Here is a 21,443-nt window from a genome sequence, read left to right on the forward strand (position 1 = left end):
TATATGACATTTTCTTCTGGAAAATTTATTTCAAAAATAAGGAGAAATTAAAGAAATAAAAGGCGAACAATAATCTTTTGGCTGGAATCTATGGATGAGTCACTCGTAAAACTGGATATCCTACAGAGCAGTCCCCATCCACCAGATTACATTATTTTTACAGTGCCTGGACTATACTGACAAAAACTTTCCTACTTTTACCAGTAGAAGCAATTTTTAGCTCCCACATTAAAGGCGATTTAGCCTACATGTAATATAGTATGTGCTGCCTGCAATATTTTTGCTGTAGGTGATACCCTGAATTTTTCTTATGTCAAGAAGTCTGCACACTGTATATTTTTGTCAAACAATTATGCACAAGATGTTTTCCATTTTTTCCTCTTCTTTGGAGTCCTTTAGTCATTTCAATTATTAGCATATATTGTAAAAGGTTAAGTTTATTAAGCAATTGAATGTTACCCAGTCATTTCTGTTTGGGAATTATTCTTGGAAAAAAGACAATGACTGGAAATAACACCCATATTTCTTAAATTTGATGAAATTACAGTATACTGTAAAAATAACAATATGGGATGATACATGTTTTAAAAAAAACCTTGGAGGATACACTGATCAAAGTTGAGCTTAACTGTTAGTAGCAAACTTTATCCTTCAATTTGTCATTAAATAGACGGAAACTGGAATAGCTCTACATGTTGAAAAAACAGCATTTCCCTCTTACGGAAAAACCCAAATATAAAGAATGCCATTGTTTGCTGTACATGTGGCAACCAGTCTGGTTTATATTAAGTTGAAGTTACTGCCATCTGGTGGGGAAAACAGTATTATATCACTACAGTTGGAAGCAATTCTGTTAGGGTTCCTTTCTCTGTATGTATGTGAATATGGTGTGTGCCTGCGTATGTGTGTGTGTATGTACACACCTCCATAGAGATAGATATATCTATCTATAATAGTAGCATTTGGGGCTGATTTTAAAAGAATTTGAAAATGATACGGAATGGCCTGCTGAATCAGAGTTTAGTTAAGGGTATAAAAATGCGTGAAAGAAGATAAGGAAGATGTAAGAGTAGAGCAGGCAGACATGCAAAATGTGGTACTGTGTATGCTGTGGTACTTCCAGTGCACCCACACTTCTGGCCTAGATTAACATAGATAATAATGTACAAAACTTGTCCCCAGAATATTTTTTTTGTACTTTGCACAGCTGGAGATTTTACATTTTGTGCAGTGTTTTGTGTAGCACTTCCTATGTTAGAGATGACCACTGATTATTGCTGCAAAAACATCCGGGCTAGCTCTGCCTTAGTGCTCCATTCTTTACTTAGATTTTCTCTTTGGTGTAGCAAGTTTGCTTCTCCTTGAGTCTTGACATATACTTATGTTAACTGTTGTCTGATTCTTGAAGGATCAGCCCAGTAGGCATGGATTTGTGTGAGTAGTGCATCAGGGGAGTCTGTGGGGCATCTTACACATATAAAATTAATTATGTTGTTTTCTGAAGGAGCTAACACTCTTATGTTAGATGTAACAGTGCAAAGTGGTAATAAAAGAAGAGAGATTCAGTTGTGGCAGACAGGGTCAGATACCTATCTTTAATAATAAATTGCTTGGTAACCACATGAAAATAATAACTAGTATCCAGAACTTGTTCTTACTTCGTTTTTATAGTGCCTGAAGACTCCAAATAAGATTAGGTCTGCTTTATGTACAAATATTAAATAGGCTTTGTCCTTGTTGAATGCTGTGTTTTATTCTGGTAGAGAACAGTAGAACTGGTCCTTTGCTCTTAATCTGCAAATTAAATTGCCATTTTCTCTACTAAGAAGGCATGTCTATCCAAAGTGTATCTTTAACTGTCATCTTCTCATGCTAAGAGTCAAAGAAAAGTTAGGGGGATCCAAGTCTCACGGGGTGCAGAGTGGTGTGGTTAAATTCCCAGCACTGCTGTGTTGTCTGAAGCCCTCTGGCTGCATGCTTAGCCTCTGATGCCAGCCCGGCTTTTATCAGTGTGCAAGTGCTGAGACTGGCTGAGGTAAGGCTAGAGGAGGCATACATGGCTTCAGCATTGCTCAGGCTTGACTGTCTCCAGGCCCTCAGTGGCACTTGGTTAATGATGAACACTAGGCACAGGACCTGAGTGGAGTTGAGGCCCCTGGACTCTGAGTCCTGCTAATTTCAGGTTACTGAGGAGGCTTACTTCACGCTCTTGTGAACATCATGCCTTATGCTGAGCTAGACAAGCGGAAGTCAGTGGCAGAGTAACATTAGATTCCTCTTTGAAGGGATAACTAAATGCTGTCATCCGGTACTTTTGTACAAGAGGTATATTATTCTGATGACATTCTCTCCACTGGTTTTTTTTGGGGGGGGAGGTGGGGGCAGGAGGAACATTTTTCTTCTGTGGAAATCTTGCTTTGGTGGGATTTCTAATGCTGTAGTCTACAGCAACATTTTGTTTCTTTAGCTGCTTACTGGTCTTAACAGTGACATCTCAAAGAAGCCTGCTTGAATGCTTGTCTGATTACATGTTACATTCCTGTAGACCAGCCGGCTTGAATTGCAGGAGCTCACTTGATTGGTAAGATTTGAGGTTCTGCTTCCTATATAGGTGGAATTTCCATTCCTGTACTGTACAGAGCAGTTTATGAGATTCTTGGTTTATACCTTTGCAGAGTGCTTGGTCAAGTCTGGTTTGTGTGAAAGACAGATTTTTCTTGCTCTCATAGTCATGAAGAGTTTGTTTTCAACACAACAGGTGAAGGGGCCCTACAATTTTATGAATCCCGTCATCCTCGAATCTAATTAAGCAAAAACCTAATGATACTGACTTTCTGTACCTCTCTTAGACGTTACTGAATGGGTTAAGCATGGTTGCAGAAAAAGATATTTCTCATCTCTCATCATTCTTGTTTATTTTGTTTAAAATTCTTTTTCGCTTGGTTGGTTTTTGCTGCCTGTTGTAGTTTTTTGTTTGTATTTTGTCTTTTTCCTTTTTCTGAACTCTCTAGGAGTCAGAATCCTGCCCAGATAACATCTTTCAAAAGGAAAACCATTGACCTTGTAATCCTGTCATTCTGCTTTTAAGACTACATTGCACATGCAGGTATCTGATTTCTTCACAGGTTTTAGAGGAAGCACTTTTTCATGACTTTGCAATGTAATTGCCTAATTGTTTTTCAAGGAGACAGACACTTTTCTCACAGTAAGACTCTTACTGGAAAGGTTTAACAGTAAGAGTTAGAGCGCTGGGTGACCACATATTAAGGAAGCGCTTCAAGCTCAAGCCCACAGCTTGAACCATACAGTGCAAAGAGCTCTCTGGCTCAGCCTCATCTGCACAAGCGGAACAGCTTTCAGAAGGAAAATAATCCCTGGTTCCCTCTTCCAGTCTTCAGCTCTCAACATAAAGTTTACATTGTGCTGTATGACAGAAGTGCCTAAACTGATTAGCTCTTGATTACAAAACTGGCTGGTTTTACTTTTCCCTACTGCTGATAAAATGACCAGCTGTTAACGGTTCTTTGAAATCCTGGTGGCACTGAGATGCACACTTTCTGGAATACATTTTCCTTTTTGCCTGTCTGTGTGTCTTTTTTTTTCCCTCGTTTTCACCGCTCTTCCCCCTACCCTCCATATAGCTTCACATATTTATTTATAATCCCCTGGGATTAATAAACAGTTTGATAGCTAGAAGGTAATTGCTCTCTGTGCTTAGGATAACCGAACTGTAAGAGAAGCTTTTGTGGTGGAAGATGACATAATGCAAGACAAGGTTAGAAGGATGTATCTTCTGAAACAAAAATGTCCATCTTCTAGACATTCTGTTAAGATGAGATAGAGTTTAATGTGACATGATATGATTTATATTTTACAGTGTGGAATGCATTGAAGTCTCAATTTTCAACTCTTTAAATCAAAATTGATTATAGACATGTCCTTACTCAATGAGAAGTTGATGATACAGAAATAAATGAGTCCAGCTCTTCGACTTCATTATGCAGGAAATCAGAACAGAGCACCATAGTGATCCCAGCTAGCTGTGAAAACCTATGAGGATGTGGATGCTCCTCTCCAGGAACAATCTGCTAGATGTGATATTTGTGTGTGATATTTGAATGTCCATCCTTGGAAGTGTTCAGGACTTGACTGGACAAGCTGCTGAGGAACTTGCTCTTAGACCTGCTTTGAGCAGGGCATCAGATTAGATAATTTCTTGACATCCTTTCCAAACTCATTTATTCAGTGATTCCATTCTATGAAATCTAGGTTTCTAAAGACAAGATGTTCCCAAAGAATAGAGATTTCAGTACAAGATCCCACTTTTTATCTTGAAGGTGATGAGTGGATGAAGTTACTTTAAAAATATTGCCTTAATTTTGAGGTAGAAATTCACTATAATGAATTCAGTTTATGTACACTGGAACCTTTTATCACGTTTATAAAGTTTGCATTCTCAGCCTTTCTAAGAACTGTTCAGGCTGGTGGGAGCCACTTCCTATGGAAATTCAAGTGCAAGGAACAATTCTTTTATGTATCTTTGCCTGATACAAACATACAAATATGTATATGCATTTATTAAAACAATAAAATAAAAGAAACTGTATCAAAACATTATATTTTACACTTAATTTCCCCCTTAGGGAAAGAGAAAATGAACCAGTTATGACAGACACTACTTCTAGCTCTTAATGGACTACTGAGGATACTTTGATAACCTGGTGCTAAAAGCAGTAAAAAGACTATACCTCTAATAGAATACTAAATATTTTTAATGGTGCTTTATTTGCTTTTTAAAGCAAAATAATTTAAATATTTTATAACTTTCAGACTGACACTACTGTAACTTAAAATACTGTGTGTTAGTAATCTGAAGACCAGTAAAATGCAAACAATACTTTCTGAAATTCTTGTACCGTCATCTCTGGTTTAGAGGGAACACCCTCTCTCTGGGGTAGAAAAGTAATTTAGTCTAGGACACTAAGCAATTTTGGCTGCTCTTGAACAAATATCTCAAGTAAAACAAACTTTTATGAACTTCATGCTGTTCTTATTCCTATGTACTGGAGGAACTTAAAAACTCAAGTTATTCAGAAGTGTTGGTTAAGTTGAATTAAAGGAACACTTTGTAAGTTGACATCATGTTTGGTACAGATGTGGTTAGATTAGTTTTGGGGAAAATCAGCTTCAATAATGTGCCACCATGTTGATATTCCTTTTCCTGGTGTGGTGTCCTTCTGTTTAGAGAGGGATGCACAACTGGTCCACAAGAAAGCTGATCCATCATACCTTTGAATTTAGTCTCGACTGATAATAAGCAAAGAAATGCCAATGAGCTGTGTAATGCTTAATTTATGTATAACATAATTTGATCAGCTACAATACGAATATACTTTGCAGTGAATAGCCAAGATAGACAACTGAGCTACAGTTATCATTCAGTATTTTGTTGTCATTTGGTTTTTGGATTAATTATGCCACAAATGCAGAGTCAGTTTGGGTTCATGTTTTTATAGCTCAGATCTCAGTGCTGTATTAACGTGGTTGTATCAATTACAAAACTAGCTTAATTCCACAAACAGATTATCTACTTCCATGCTGCATAGAGCTCTTACTAGTAAGCTCTGTCCAGCAGGGTCCATGCAGAACTAACTTGAATGTCCCTACATCACTTTTCCTGGATGAGGAGCACAGAAAATGTATACAGAGGCAAGTCGCAACAGGTATTAACAGTTTGGACTCAATGTCAGCTGTGCCAAATCCACAGTAAATCTATCTGCAGTTGCTGTTACTTCTTCCTGCTCCATTTCCAAAAGGTCTTATTAGGTCAGGTGTAGCAAACATGCAAGCTCTGAAAGGCAGCTCTGGGCTAGAGCTGGTAAACTCCGAGATCAGACTTCACTGCAGTGCCTTTTCTCTGCACTCCCCAAACGGCACAAGAGCGCTCAATAACTTGAGCTCAGCACTGAACCCATGTGGGCAGAGTCTGTTCGAACTGTATGGTGCCTGGCCCTCCAGGAAGCAAAGGCTCAGAGCAGCACTGTACTGTGACAGATGCAGAGCTTTGCTGCGTCACAGCCAGCTGTGCAGAGCTACATCTCAGTCTTGGCATTCTCTCTAAAACTATTTGTATTACCTTTCCACCATTCCCCTTCCCTCCTGTCTCTCTTCAGACTCCCAGTCTCTCCAGTTTCTGGGGAATCCAGGCTCTTGTTACCTCGGACAACAGAGAAATGATGATGCTGCAGTGAGGAGGTAACTGACTGCCTATAGTAATGCAGCATAATAATAAAATCCCTGTATTTTTAGTATCTATTATTGTTAAAGGATTGGCTTTAATTTTGCCTGATTTTTAGTTTTGTATCTTAGTCTAGAATGGTCTTTATGCTTCGTATCAGTATTTCATTTATGTACTGCTTTAAAATTGCTGAACAGGATTGCTTGTAACATCTTTTACGCAGGTTATATTATGGCAGGGCCTATACTCTCATTTTTCTGGGATCTTACTTCCCTTCAGATTACTTAACTGCTTAATGGTGTTCAGAATGAGAATTGCCTTGAGGAACATTTGAAATATGCAAGCTTTACTTTCCCTTATTTTGTGTTGTTTTGTTAAGGAGTTTTAGATCCTCTGCTCCCATATTGGAGCAAATGTAGTAGTCCTGTGGAATGGTGTTTCAAAAAAATCAAAGGGAGTTAGGCACCTTGTTTAGAGTGTGTCTGATGTGTTGGATTCACAACTGCATGCGCATCTGCTCAGGAAGGGTCTGGGGGCAGGGGGAGGGTCTGGATCCCTCAGCACCAGCTACTGCTTCACAGCTGAGACCCCTACATCATGGCAGCCCATCTCCATTGCTTGGATCAGCCCTGTACTTATCCCCCAGGAAGAAATTAATCTATGGTGCCCTGGCGAGCTGGGTTCTCCTCCTGTGCCTGCCACACCACTCAGGTCACATATATACTGTATATACATACTCCTGCTCAGACAGACTCCTATCATTTGTTCCTTATTTCCAGAGTACTTAGGGGAGGTACTCGTGGCTTCCAGTGCGGCACCTGGGAACTCTCACAACTCTAGCAAAAGACAACAGGGAAGATGTGTTTTGAATGTACAGAAAGAGGTACCCTGAAAGACATCAGTCTGTAAGAAGTCTGGTTTGGGTACCCAAAATAAACTGACCTTCATAATTTTCTGCCTGTTAAATGAAAATAATTCTAATGGCACTTTTCCACACAATGGTCTCATGTATGTATGAGCAGTGTTCTTTTAGCTAAAGTGACAAAAGTTTGTGGAGTGCTTGGATAGTATAGTATTTGCCAAAGAAACATCCTTTCCGAAATTAATAATGTCATGTTAAGTTTTAGGTGATCTGAAAAGTACCATCATTAAGGAGATAAAACACTGAGTAATGAGACCAAAAAGATCTACTGAAAGGATACTTAGACAATGACAATTGTCCTTTCTGAGCATGAGTGACGTCTGTTCAGATTATAAATTATGTATTGTCATATAAAGACTGTTTTTGTAATGAGAATATAAACCAAGACTTACCGCTCAGGATTGTTTTTTTGGTTTTAATGTGCTTTCATAGTAAAATATATGTATATATCAAATATATATTAATATGTATACTTTCCAGATAACAAAACCTCATATTTTGAAGCTACTTTGAGGTTACAAAGTTGAGCACCAGAAGATAGCCTATAAATATATGTATATGCACATCTGGAAATTAGTATGTAATATATTTTTTAATTTTTTTAATATATTGAATGTTTCAATGCACAATTATTTTTCTTCTCATGGGTACTATATTGGCACCCAAACCTGGTTACACTTTCTAAATGGTCTGTGTATATATTGTTCCAAGATCCTCTGGAGTCAGTGGTTTTGATCAACCTCGCTAAGCAGGCTTCATTTTGAGAATCTTTTTAGAGAAATGATGGTTGGATATGATGTCAGATGAAAACTTGGGAGAAAACAAGTTGGTTTGTTTGATTGTGAGGTTTTTTAGAGCTTTAAAGTCTTCCAGGAAGGTTGTTCTTTACTGAAAGGTTTAGTATTTTGATTTCTGAATCATCTTTAAAATTTTGTGACTTAATTCAGCTCAGCATAGTTGTAGTGCAATAGACGTCAGTAGAATGGCATAGTGAAAGGCATTATTTAATTTTGAAGTGGTGTTTTCAAAGTCAGCATGATTATGCATATATGTGCTGTAACATCAGCACACTATTAAATCTACAAATAAATGCCTCATCGCTCTTTATTGTGTGTTATGCCTCATCCACTGGTATCAGAGGTATCGTTGTCTTATTTGAGAATGATCTCTGTAATTATTATTGACATGACATTCCAACTTTACAAAACCAAAATGAAGACCGACACACAAAACAGGTCATGAAGAAAAGCGAGGAACCATTAGCAGAGTTGGATATTAGGTGAAAAATTGAGAAACTTTATAACCAAAGTAAGGTGAAAATTGCTAACTGACTGTGTAACTGATGTGCCAAAGTGTGTGAATTACTGCTCTTTTCCTCCATTTCATTCACAAAAAGGTCACAGTGCAGAAAGAACAGGACATTTTGATTATTTGTTTGATTTTGCTGAAGAGCTGTTTTCATGGAAGACAACTGAATTTACAAATCTGAAGGCATACAGGCTTAAAAGTGATCTAAATAAGAATTAAATGTAGATGGAAGAGGACATATAGCTGACCCTGGGTTAGTGTTATGAGCAGTCTGAGCAGCCTGTTGGTGCAGCTGTTCTCACATTTTCTGTAGTTGTGATAGATAAAAATTTTGAAGAAAAACAGCCATTTAGCTGAGAGAGACTGTGGTCGGAGACTGAGAAAGTGATAGCAGACCAAACCATCAGATAGTTAAAGCCACTTTTACACTCGTTACTCCCTAGCACAATGGGAAACATGGGAAGTAACTCAGTAATGCTTGTTCCAAAGTGTGCTAAAGCAGACTGTCAGCATAGACCACTCTGGAGATCCACATCAGTGAGAGTTTACCCTGGGGGGTGACCAGGGAGCTAAAAAGGACAGGATGAACTCTTGGGCTAGGAATATTATCTTTGCAGCAAAAAACTTGGGTGGATTTGAGCATATAGGTTTGTCAAAGCCAGAGGAGAATGCCTTGACATAATCAAGAAGTGATATTTTGGGAACATGGGAGAGGCATTTGATTGAGGATGTAGATGGGAAAGGCCATACATACGGCTGATGACATAAAGAAAGAGTATCCTGCCTGTGAAGACATAAAAGGAAATTCATGGGTCCTATCAGTGAAGGCCAGATGTTAAAGGTTTTAGAAAGATTGAAGTGCATTTTATGGAAGGGACTTTTGTGAGACAAAGTCTCAAAATTTAGTTTTAGCCATACCCAGCTTGAGTTGATGGCCAGATGTTCATAGAGAGATAACAGAAAGGTAGTATGAGTTTAATTTGGATAAAAGGAGTGCTACTCCTAAAAGATTAAATAAAACGCAGGATGGCATGAGTATGTGAGTTGGGCTGTCTCCATGTATACTCTACAAAGATGAAATGTTGTGTATGTTTGCTTTTTTACTGATGTGAGTGACATCTAGTTCATTTTTGATTGATCTGCTTGGAAGCCAGGTGGAGTTTGAGAGACATCTAATAAAAATGGATTCATCAGTACTTGTTGTATAAGCTAAGAAGTATTTACACTGACTAAAAAAAATCCCCACCTTGATGTTAGGAAGACTAGACAAGACCATTGGAGTAAAACTGTCTCCTTGAAAAGTAGATGCTATTACAAAAGAAATTCTGAATAACTTCTAATAAGATAGTTTGTTTTTAAACCTTATGATGTTTTTCCATTTCACTTTGCAATTGTCTTCATTCAGAGCTGTTGGGTAATGGTACAGACAGTGAGATCTGGGTTAGTACTCAGTGGAAGTTTGATGGAAGAACAGAGCAGGTAAGTAGCAATCTGATTTACAAGTCATTTTGTGTTTTCATGTAGATAGCCAGTCCTGGTCAGAATGGGAAAATTGTCTGGTACTGACATTTATTCAACCCTTTGAAATGAAGTACAAAAGATTGCTGTTTTTTTTCCGGACAATGTCAGTGTAAATGTTAGAGAAGAGTTGCTTGTCTATTTTCAGCAAAACTAATTTTCCAGATATGAGCTCTGTTGGCTTCAGTTATTGGAAGTGCATACCAGATAACCACAAAAAGCACAAGAATTCAGTGTTTTATAAGAAATCAGTTAGTACTCATTTAACTGCATTTGGTTTCATTTAACTATATTTGCAAACTTTGAAGCTGAGGCTGATAGACCAGTACCAAACTTTGAATCTAGTTCATCTGTATTAAACATATATAAACTATATACAAACAATTGGGCTCACCTTTTTTTTTTTTCCTTCCTCCCCCTCCCCCCCCCGCCCCCCAATAATGATGGCAAAATATCCAGTCCTGGCAAGAATAGGAAGATTACTTTGTTCCTTGTTACTTCTTGGCTATCCAGCTAATTTTCAACATCTAACCAAGTATGATATTCCACTGTAGCAAAGCAAATAACAGTCTCAGCTGCTTCATTGATGTTTTTGTGTTCCTTACTTTTAAACAGATTTTCAGTATAGTACCTTAGAAATAACTGAGTTAATTTATGCATGTATCCTCATGTGACTGTTCAGAAAGTAACTGAAGTAGCTAAGGCCATGAATTGCTTTTATAGCCTCCGTTTGGTTTATGGAGGTCTGTTTAAAGCACTGGGCAGTGCCAGTCAGGATGCTGTCTGAACTCAGTAATTATGGGGAAGTTGGCTCTCTAAGGGGAGACCATGTTGAAGACAATACAAACTGCGAAGAGGCAATTTAATATGTCAATTTTATGTAAAGTGTTTTTTCATTTGTTGTGTCGCTGTGCTGTGATGTGATATAAAATTTAGTGGGGTCACTTGCATCCTAGAGGCTGGTGTCGGCATTGGTCATTGCAGGAGTCAGCCAGCTGCAGTCACCTGCACTAAGAAGGAGGAAAAGACTCATGGCTGTTTTGCCTGTGGGCATTAAGGAGATAAATGCAGAGGCTGATTGACTGAGTAGCAGATATATTCTGGATCACTGCATTTTAGGAATATTATATTGTTCCAGTTTTAGTTTTCATCTGTTCCCCATTCCCTTGTCTTCTCAACATTTTTCCTATATGTAGATGACAAACATTGTCCAGAGAGGCTTTGGAAACATATCTCATCTTTGAACTCTTTGTTGAGTATGAGATGGTCATCTGAAGCTGAGTATATTAAAGCTTTGAGAATACAGTGTTTAAAAAGAGTAGGTAGGAGGAGTGCTGAAGAGGTAGAACTAAAACAGAAAATAGGATGCTTCACTCAAAGATAGTGAAAACTTGAAACAGCAATAATGGCAATCATGGGAGAACCACTGTTTAGAAATGAACAACATAACATCAGCCTGGATAACCAGGAGCAGAAATTGAAATGTAGAAACTGCCTGAGATTTGGAACAAAAAAAGAGCCTTTTTCCTTTTTTTCCTTTTTTTTTGAGTCCTTGGTATATTATTGATGGGATACAGCTAGAGATCAGACAGAACACTGGTGATTGCCAAGACCATTCTTGAGGAAAAAGGTAGACCTGAAGCAGAAATTCATTGTATGAGGGAAATAAAAGAGACAGAGTGTCAACTCTTGATACAAATGTTTTTAAAAGCTTCTCAGAGCATTCTGGCACTCAGGGAAGGCTAGAGGTTGCCTCTTTTGCATTATTTAAGCTGTTTGTGTTTTTTTCCCCCCTTTATTTACACTAATCTATAGGACAGAATTACTAGTCCCATTTGATCAATGTAGAGAAAATGCAGAGAAAGAGAGAGACCAAGGCCGAGATCTTCATGAGTTCCCAACTTCCATCAGAAAAGTTTTTGGTACTTTGCTCTTTTTGTGGATCTGTGGCCCAGGGGTCAGCTCATAGTCAATAAGGTGATCTGGGCTGGAATGAAGGATTCAGTCTACATCTGCAATTTCAAGGCTGGTACCCTAACTATTAAGACCTCTTTTTGAGTCTTTGTTGTGCTGATCATAAATGCTTCCTATAAAATTAGTTTCAAAGTGTTGTAATTGGTGTGCCATAATTGTACCCATTTGATTTGGCAATTTTCTTCTAGATGAATTTCGCTAACATATATAGTAGAAATTTTCACCTAAAGAATTAATTCAAGAATATGTCCAGACATGAATACAGAAAAAATTCAAATCGCGAGAATCAGTTTTCCAAAAGCAGACTCTGTTTCACCAGAAACTGTCCACCTCAAATTAATTATTATTTTTTTACAAGACAGGTAATTTTATTCATGATGAAACAGGTGGAACTACCTGACTTTTCAAGACAAAGTTGTATAATGTGGACAGGTTTTTTTATTGTTTTGAGGAATAAAGAACAACTTTGCCACATCTTTATTGTCTGTGCAAAACACATTGTTAAATGTTAGATGAACACCTGAATCCACTTAAATTCAGCATGGGCCCCTTTACAATAATGATGCCTTAATATTTTAAGTTTCCTAGGGCAATTTCTCCTGAGGTTTGATCATTATGGATAATGGTGATAATTACAAAATTTGTTACATTTGAAGCACTAAGTTATTGTACATAATGGTTATTAAAATGTCTCTGTAGTATGCATGAATTGTAAGGATGAGTGACACAACACACCTAATAGTTATTTAGTTGCATTTCCTAAGAAGAGATGTAACCATCTGAAGAGTTGCAAAATTCTAGTTTACTTTGTTCGTAAAGTTTGTTTCCTAGAGCCACACAGCAGAATTACTACAGTTGTATTGATGGCGTTCTACGTTCCAGTTAGTCTGTCTTTAATGAGGAGAGAAGGAAGGATTGAGGCAGTGAGATGAGACTTGCTGTGTGGCAGACACTATTGACTTCTGAGGCCTTTATCTAACACTTTTATCTTCATTCTCCAGCCCAGAGCCTGCATAGCCATCTCTGGTATGCAGTGTTTCAACCAGATATCCGAACTGCAAGCCTTCGTCCAAACATTTTAGTGCAGAGCCAAAGACAGGTGGAATTAAATCAAATGCATACTTTTAATTAAAATGTACATTTCTGAAACTCTGCAGCACAGACTGTGGCAAGTGTACATACTTTACAGTGGAGCATCTATAATAAAATATTATACAATGTCTGTATGTCTGCACTGTGCAGAAGATAGTATTTTGCTTTCGGATGTGTGCATTTGGCTTTTCTAATGCAAGAAAACATCTTCTCAAGACAAATATGCCGCTGCTTGCCTTTTGAAAAATACTCATTGAAGGCATGAACGTGTACAGAGAATGTTTTCGCAGCATAAACAAATTTCTCATTACATAACTTCTTTGGCTTCAAAAATCAAGCAAGCTGTTTGGTTCGATACTGGTATTTTGAACCTGCCAACTCTGACAGTTTCACATAATCATTTAACTGTTGTTCAGTGGTATTACAGCAAACCTCTCTGCTTAGTTTACTTTAACCTTGTCCTTCAGGTGAGATTCAAACAATGCTTCTCTTCAAAGGTGTATCTGTCAGAAGTTAATGTGGAAATCAGATTGTCTATGCTCCAGTAGTAGTTAAATATATTTTTTGCTACAAGTGAGAAGTAGGTAAGTTTTGAGATTGTGAGTAAAGAGATCAAAAGGAAAAGAGCATTTCAGCCTCTTCTGTGTAGAGATTTGTGAGGTTTTGTTTTGTCAGTATAACATATAAAAATATTACTGAAAACTACATAAACTTTTAATAATTATTTGTAAGTGAATTCAAATATTTTTCTGCTGATTAATCTAAATGTTTTAGTCTATTCTGAAGAATGCAGGTACCATCCTTTCATAATCAGAGCTTCATTAAAATACTTCTTATGTGTACCATTGGGTGGCTGAGGGAGGGATGTTTTATCTTGTAGCAAAATTTCGTTTTGTTGTATTTTTTTTCTTTTATATTTAAAAGGTGCTGTAAACAGGATTTTATTTGCAACTGTGTTATATACATTCATAAAAATATTCTAGGCATCCTGCTATAGATTTCAGATATGTTTCCTTATTTATATATATTTTACAACACCCTGAAGTGTAATTTACTTCCAGCTCTTTTGAACACTAAAGAAATGAGCATGCCAATCATAAATCTCAATGTCATTGTTTTAGCTTTTCCCATTTTTAGTTAACATATTTAAGCTCTTCTCCATAATTTTACTTCTAGATAATTTTATAAAACTGTTGCTCAGTATCATCATCAGCACTGTTTAGTATCTCTGATATGTAAAACAATTGGAGATCAAGCCTTTAGACTTACTTTACAATAAACACAGGGAAAAAGCCTCATCAGCCAAAAGTTTTTTGTTTTGTTTTGTTTTTTTTTCACTTTTAAAACAAACAGACTCTTCCCACATGGGTGTGCCTCTAAATCCCTTCCAAATTAAACACAGAGATATAAAAACAGTATGCAAACAATAGCAATAAAAGTGCATCTTACTTATCCCTTCTTGCTTTTTTACTCATGAGAATCCTTAAGTGTGGCCTTCAAATCTATGAGAAAGAAATGTGCTTAGATGTACAGCCTGCTTTCTCAAGTGACCTGGATTGATTACAGTTTTAACTGTAATCTTTTAACAATAGAACACTGGTTCCTAATCTTCCTTGAAGATGTCATCTGAGGTGGGAGCCAGATTTGAAACATTTTATTCCGCCAGTTTGTTCCGCCAGTTCTGAGGAAAAAATGTAAATTGCAATTCAACCTGCTTTTAGAACTTTTGATCTCCAAACACATGTAGTTGTATAGCTTTTTCCCATCCTCCAAACTGGTCCTTTAAAACCTCTTCCTCAGTCCCCATCCAGTAACTATGTTGCTTACCCTATAATTATGTTTTTAAATAAAAGTAATTATCTCATAATCATGACAGAAATGAAAGTAAGACCCATTCCAAGTCATATATATCTGAACACATTTTCCAGCTTCTTATGTACAAAGCTCATCCATGGAATTGTTAATTAACTTTTGGAATATTAGTTTAATCTAACTGTAATTTGTCATTGAAGATGACATCAAAGGTATGAATTTGGTTGTAGTAGTTCCATGATATATATACATGTGTGTATTTGTCTGTAGGCATACCTACATGGCAAGTGAAGGTTTCCAGGGCTTGAATTACTGTTTTTTGGGTTTTTTCCTCCTCAAATGTGATATGATCAGATCCTGTAATACTGAAGAACAGCAGTGAGAAGCAGAAGCCTTAGAAAATGTTGATGAGCATGTAACAGAACGAGCAAGATTGACTTTAGTACTGTGACCACAATAATTTCCCAGGCTGGTATGTACATGGAGTTTTGGAAGACTGTTGTACAGTTGCCACTAGAATAAAATCACTCAAGATGCAGAATAGTCTCAAATATTATTCTGAACCCTTCAGATGATATACCACTAGCCACAGGATGCTGGAAGGAGAAGGTGAATGTGCATTATATTATTGCGGCTTTTTAAGAGAAAGTGCCTAGAGCTGACAAAGCAGATTGGTGTTTTTTAATGAAAGTGAATACAGTTAATCTGTGTATACTTTCATTGACAAGGTTCTGCACTTAGGAGTACAGCACAGATGGTATAAGCAATGAATACTTATGTCTGACTGTAATTGATCCTATCAACAATGACATACCTTTAACTGGGTTGTATCACTTTACGTCACATATGGTTAATTAAGTAAGAAGGACCCAAATACACTAAGGAGATTTTTATGTTTATACTTAGGAAAACAGTCTAGACAGGTGTTAATGTAAATGAAGTTAGTACTTGTCAAAGGTGAAATTCTCCATATGTAGCCCTGCTTCAGTCTCCAAATAAATATAGTTTGGCTATGTCTACATTAGCAAGTAATGAGGAGCAATAAGATCTGATCTGCAGAGTGAAACAGTTGGTGGTGAGGATCCTACTTACCCACCGTAGGGATCTGGAGGAAGCAGGGAGGTGACTTCAGACAGGCTGTGTTCTGGTTCCACTGACTGAATGCCCAGAAGAAACTGGAGGACACTACTAGGTGCAATCTTGGAGGGGTATCATTTGGTTTAGATTCATTCCTTGCATTTAGTACCTTGCTGTGTATTTTGGGGAGCTACTCTTTTTTATCCATAAAACAAAGCTCGCCCTTCATTTCCAACGTCCTTCAACCTCAATTACAAGAGATTTGCCTCCTTAGATAATCCCTCTTAGCATGCTTCCTGATTAACCATCACAGTCATTAATTGTCTTTTACTCTATGTAGATATCTGCCCCATGATGGTGTAGTAGAGTATCACGTAGTACTGTTTGCGTTAAATTATTTTTTTGCATATGCATGTATTGGGATTGTCCCTTAGCTGGGGAGTCTGGCTCTTGTAAAAATACTGTTGGAAAATTACACGTCTTACATTCTTTCCTTTTATGGACTGTAATTTCTATTGTGAAACACACCTTCCCAACACGGAAAACGATATGACAAAACAGAACTTGATGATTTTGAAACTTCCTGCAATAGTTTTATCTTCAAGTCACTGAATGTATTCTACATCAGAACCCAGTGGCCACCAGAAGCCATTTTCAATCATTTTCTGAGATACACCTGCAATAAATGCTCTTGGGGGTTAAACAACTGCACAACTACATATTCCTCTTGGATGATGGTTATTCCAGAACAAGTACTCCTACAAGGACTCTTTTCTTTTTTAAAAAAGGAAAATTATTCAGGCCCTTTCAGACCTCACATGCTACTGTTCTAGAAAGAAGAAGGTTTCATGCCACCCAGCCCTTCTCTTCCACAACAAGGTGGCAACAAGGTGGGGTTTTTTTTCTTTTCTTCTGGTGGACAGCTTTTTTTTTTTTCTTTTTTTTTTTCTTTTTTTTTTTCCTCTGATAGTTTCCCCCTACTTTCAGAGCAAAATCTTGTTCCTGTCTCTCTTTATCCTTAGCCCGATTGCATATTCTGAAGGAGATCTCTGTTTCACTTCATGTGATTTTTATCAGCTTCTCCCACTTGAAAACATTGCAGCTGCTTGAAAGCTTTAATTTGTCACTGCTGAAACACATTCTTCGTGGATGTCACACCTAAACTTTCCCATCCATCCCAGGTGGCTGTGTAATTTCCACATTTTGCTTAGCATCATCAGTTTTGGAAGCAGAAATGTTGATGCATCCTTAAGTTAACATCATCTTAGTTGTGATAACCATTAGCCTGCTGCCAACATTTGATTGGTCCAATATTTCTTTGAACGTTATCAACTTTATAAATTGATATGAAAAAGGTGTGCTAAAAATTATTTTACTAACGCCTTGAATTTAACAGTCTGTTTATTTATAAAGTGAAAACACACATAGTTTTTTGATATGAAACTGGTTAGGATTGTGTTCAGTTATTAAATATGTAATATCAAAAGCATTATAATTTAGGACACACAAGACTATTGTGTAACGTGGGATTTTGTGTATACTAGACAGCATCAAACAGTAACTGAATAAAAACCCCAAACTCCTCCCACGCTGTAAGAAACTGACATTAAGTCATTATGATAATTAGTCTTGTAATGGAAGTTTTTTTCCCCAAGATGATTTATTTTTTAAATTAGTTTCATATGTTGAAAAGTAGTTGGATGTGTATTTCTCTTTATCTTAAAGACTAGTTTAAACATCACAGAACATTGGTGCGTGATTTAGAAATAAAGTGAGCCAACAATGGAATAGGCACCTAAAGGCACATTTAGACTCCTGCTTATTGTAGACTGCTTTAGATTTAACTCTCTTATTTTCATTTGTGCTTTTATGCTTAAAATTGATGCAAAAGTTATATTTTTCTATTTCTCTGTAAAAATATCTGGCATTTTGTAAAAGCTTGTTGTAATGTTGCTTAGACATAGTAGAAGAATAGCAAGTGTAGCAACCTATAAAAATGGACTGAAGTAAATATACTAACAGCATTTAATGAGTTTAATGGAATGTTTTAATATAATGTTCAGATATTTTTCAGATAGCTTCTAATCAATTCTTAATTGGACTATTCACATGCTATAAAGAATGTACTAAAGTATCTTCCTAAATCAGAGTTTAAATTAAAAGGTTTGAGAAGCCTGTTGGTAAGTCATGAGCTCTAAGTATTTCAGAACAACAACAACAAAAATCCTATATTCTAGAAAACACTCCCTTTACGTTGTGTTACTGTAGGGCAAATCGTGCTGTGCTTTGTTCCCATTCAATTAGCTTGTCTCTACTGTATGTTTCCAAATAACTTAAGCAGTGACATCAACCAGTACCCTCAGTATAGTATATCATGATTGTATGTATATGTATATGCATAAGAGGTGAAAAAGAAAAAAAAAAAAAGAGGGGGGAAAAAAAGGAGAGAGAGGAAAAATTGATCTGGTATAATTTTTATTCCCTGGGAAGTACTTTTTTTTCCTCCTTAAAGATGACCACTTTGTTTACAAATTCTTGGGAGTTATGATCTTTGGTACGAGAAATTAGTTTGTAGATAGAGCAACAAAGACACATGGGACAAGTTTAACATGTATATTAAAAGATCACTATTCTGTAAAATATTTTGTTGTTCGTGAGTAGTAAATTTTGTCTCCATGCACATTTTATCAGATAGCACAAAGAAACTAAGAGAATGTTACCAAATTTGAAACCAGGCATTACTGATACCAACCATACTACAAGAATTTCTTCACAGTGCTTATGAAGATACAAATGGTGAAATACACTGCAAAAGGACAGTCTGGAGCAAGAGCAGCAGCTTCTAAGTGAAAAGCTAAGTCTGGGGAGGTCATTAACAAGTAGAAGAAAAACAGCAAGCATATTTGTCTATTAAGCATATATTATGATTTATTTGCTGCAATTTGATACTTGTATTTCCTTGGCTCAAGTTAGAAAGAAGAGAAATCTGGGAATTACATCAATTTTTTAAAAGAAAAAGTAAGTTGGATCAAGCAGTCTGGCTAATCAAGTACTCTTCCATGTATATGTTAAAGATGTAGTTGATCTGAAATTTACAAACTAATTAATTTTGCTTTGTCATATTTTCTGGTTTTGCCCATTCTGTTCCAGTAAAGATAGAAATATTTTCCTAGTATTGTATGTATGTGTTAATAAGTAGATAACTGATAGCAAAATATGGGAAGATTTTTATATACTCTCATGACATTGCATGTGCAGCTCACTTTTATATATTTTTGTATAAAAAAAGTCTCCCACCTAATTATTCAGGCATTCATATTGATCAAAGTGAGAATATTCTTTACATAACAGATAAAGAAAAGAAATAAGTAAATGGAAACAACATTAAGAAGAAATATCTAAAGGACATCTAACATTTATAGTTATTGTTCATCAATTCTGTCTAGAAATGAGAGAACTGATTGCATGTGGAAATATAAACAAGTTGATTAAGTATGAAATATTAACTGCTTAGTAGGCCAGGAGAAGGGCAATATAAAGCTTCAAAGCTAAAATAGTATTTGCAAGCATCTTATCCTTATTCCACCAACAAATATTTTTTAACGTCATTTTAATGTCAATTTAAATGAAAAAAAAATCAACCCAAAACCAAAACAAAAATCCCAAACTCAAAATCTGATCAGCAGTAAATGGTTAGTTTAAAATAAGATTTTCTCAGACCTTTAACAAGAAATTTTATCATTTTTAGGAAAGAAATTTTTGTCGAAATTGACACTTTAACTCTCAGGCTCCTCATTCATAAGCTTCTTCACCATTCCAGCATATCTTCACCTCGAGTCATTGCACCTTGCTTACATTTCCTACCTTGTTGCTGGATGTATCATGGCACCTTTTTTGCTCTGCCACTGCATTCTACTCTGCATAACTCCCTTCTATTAACAAGAATGTTACTTCTGTGCAGCAAGAACATACAATCTCTAATTTGAAATACTTTTAAACTCACCTATTGTGCAGCCCCCACCAAAATGCACAATCTCATTGCAAACATTGAACTGACATTTACTGCAGTGTTTGACAAGTCTTTGAGCTATTAATTCTAAGTGGTCAGTTTTATAGCTTTGTGATTCACTGGGAATAAAATTAAATCTCACAAGGAAACTGAAGAGCCAAACAAACAAAATTCTTCTGTTTCTCAGTTTCACCACTAAAATTTGAAATTATTTGGTTTTATTGGTCTTGATTCTATTCTGTGACCTAGTGATTATAATCAGCTATTGAGCCTACTTGACTGCGGTCTACTGCTATGGTCCTCCACGTTCTTCATTACTAGGCTTTCCAGGACAACTTCAAAGTGTCTGCCTCATGCTGAAAGAGTACATATTCTGATGAGTTATAAACTGTCAACCCCTGTTTATAAGACTTAGTCAGGAATCCATCAATCCTGGTAATGCTGCTTGTATATTTTCCAAACAGTGAAATAACAAAGTTTGGCCTATAGCAATGAAAAAGGAGTTCTATAAAAATGAGTACTGAGGTAGATGCTCCTTAATAAATAAGCAAACCCCTCCTCAGCCAGCTGCTTTCTAGTTTGAGAAGCAGTTTGAGAAGGAACTGGTTCATGGACTCTAGCAGAAAAAAAATAGCATATAAATCATATACAGATGACTAAATCACTAAGGTTGCTTTTTTTTTGGTATGAAGAGAAGTAATTTCTGCTATAATGCTAGTATTTCAGTCATCTGTGATTCTTATTCTTTAAGTTTACTTGAAATAACTTTTTTCAGGCTACCATAGACTTCTGTCCTTTTATTTAAATATAAAAATGAAGGCTAATTTATTTAAATATCAAAATGAAGACTAATATAATGCAGTAGTCAGTGTAGGAAAGAACACAGTAATGCTACATTTGGAAATTGAATTTACAGTTGTTTCTTTTTGTCCAGTTCCATTCCTTCCTATTCACTCCCCAGTCCCAGTTATAGTAAACTGTTTATTGTTAGGTATAAAATAAAACAGTTAGTGTTTATGGCTTAAATATAAATTTGAGTGAGCTACAGCATCAATAAAAGTTTAGAAATTCACACTTAAATACATTAGGGTTTACATAAAACCTGAAAAATATCTTTTCAAGATACTATTGGAGGAATGGCCCCAGAACTCTGGTATTGTTATCTTTATATTGTGGAATCCTGTTTGATAAAACCATCAGAGAACTACTTTTTTTTTTGGTTGTTTTTTTTTTTTTTTAAATGCTAATTCTTTTCATGCAGTGGTTTAGGTGGAGGAAGGGCAGGAAATACTTTTTTTATTTTTAAGTTTTCTGGAAATTCCTAAGACATTTATCCAATTTTAAAACCTGAGTACAAATGAACCATTGAGATGGCTCCATATGAATTTTGTGACTCACAGAAGTAATGAGAAGTGTAACATTATTTTTAGAACTAAAACATTACTTCTGTTTGTAACTCTGCATTTAGTGGACTTTCTGTTTCAGCTTCCATT

The sequence above is a fragment of the Strix aluco genome, chromosome 2, assembly GCF_031877795.1.
Source record: "Strix aluco isolate bStrAlu1 chromosome 2, bStrAlu1.hap1, whole genome shotgun sequence".
Classification (NCBI taxonomy): domain Eukaryota; kingdom Metazoa; phylum Chordata; class Aves; order Strigiformes; family Strigidae; genus Strix; species Strix aluco.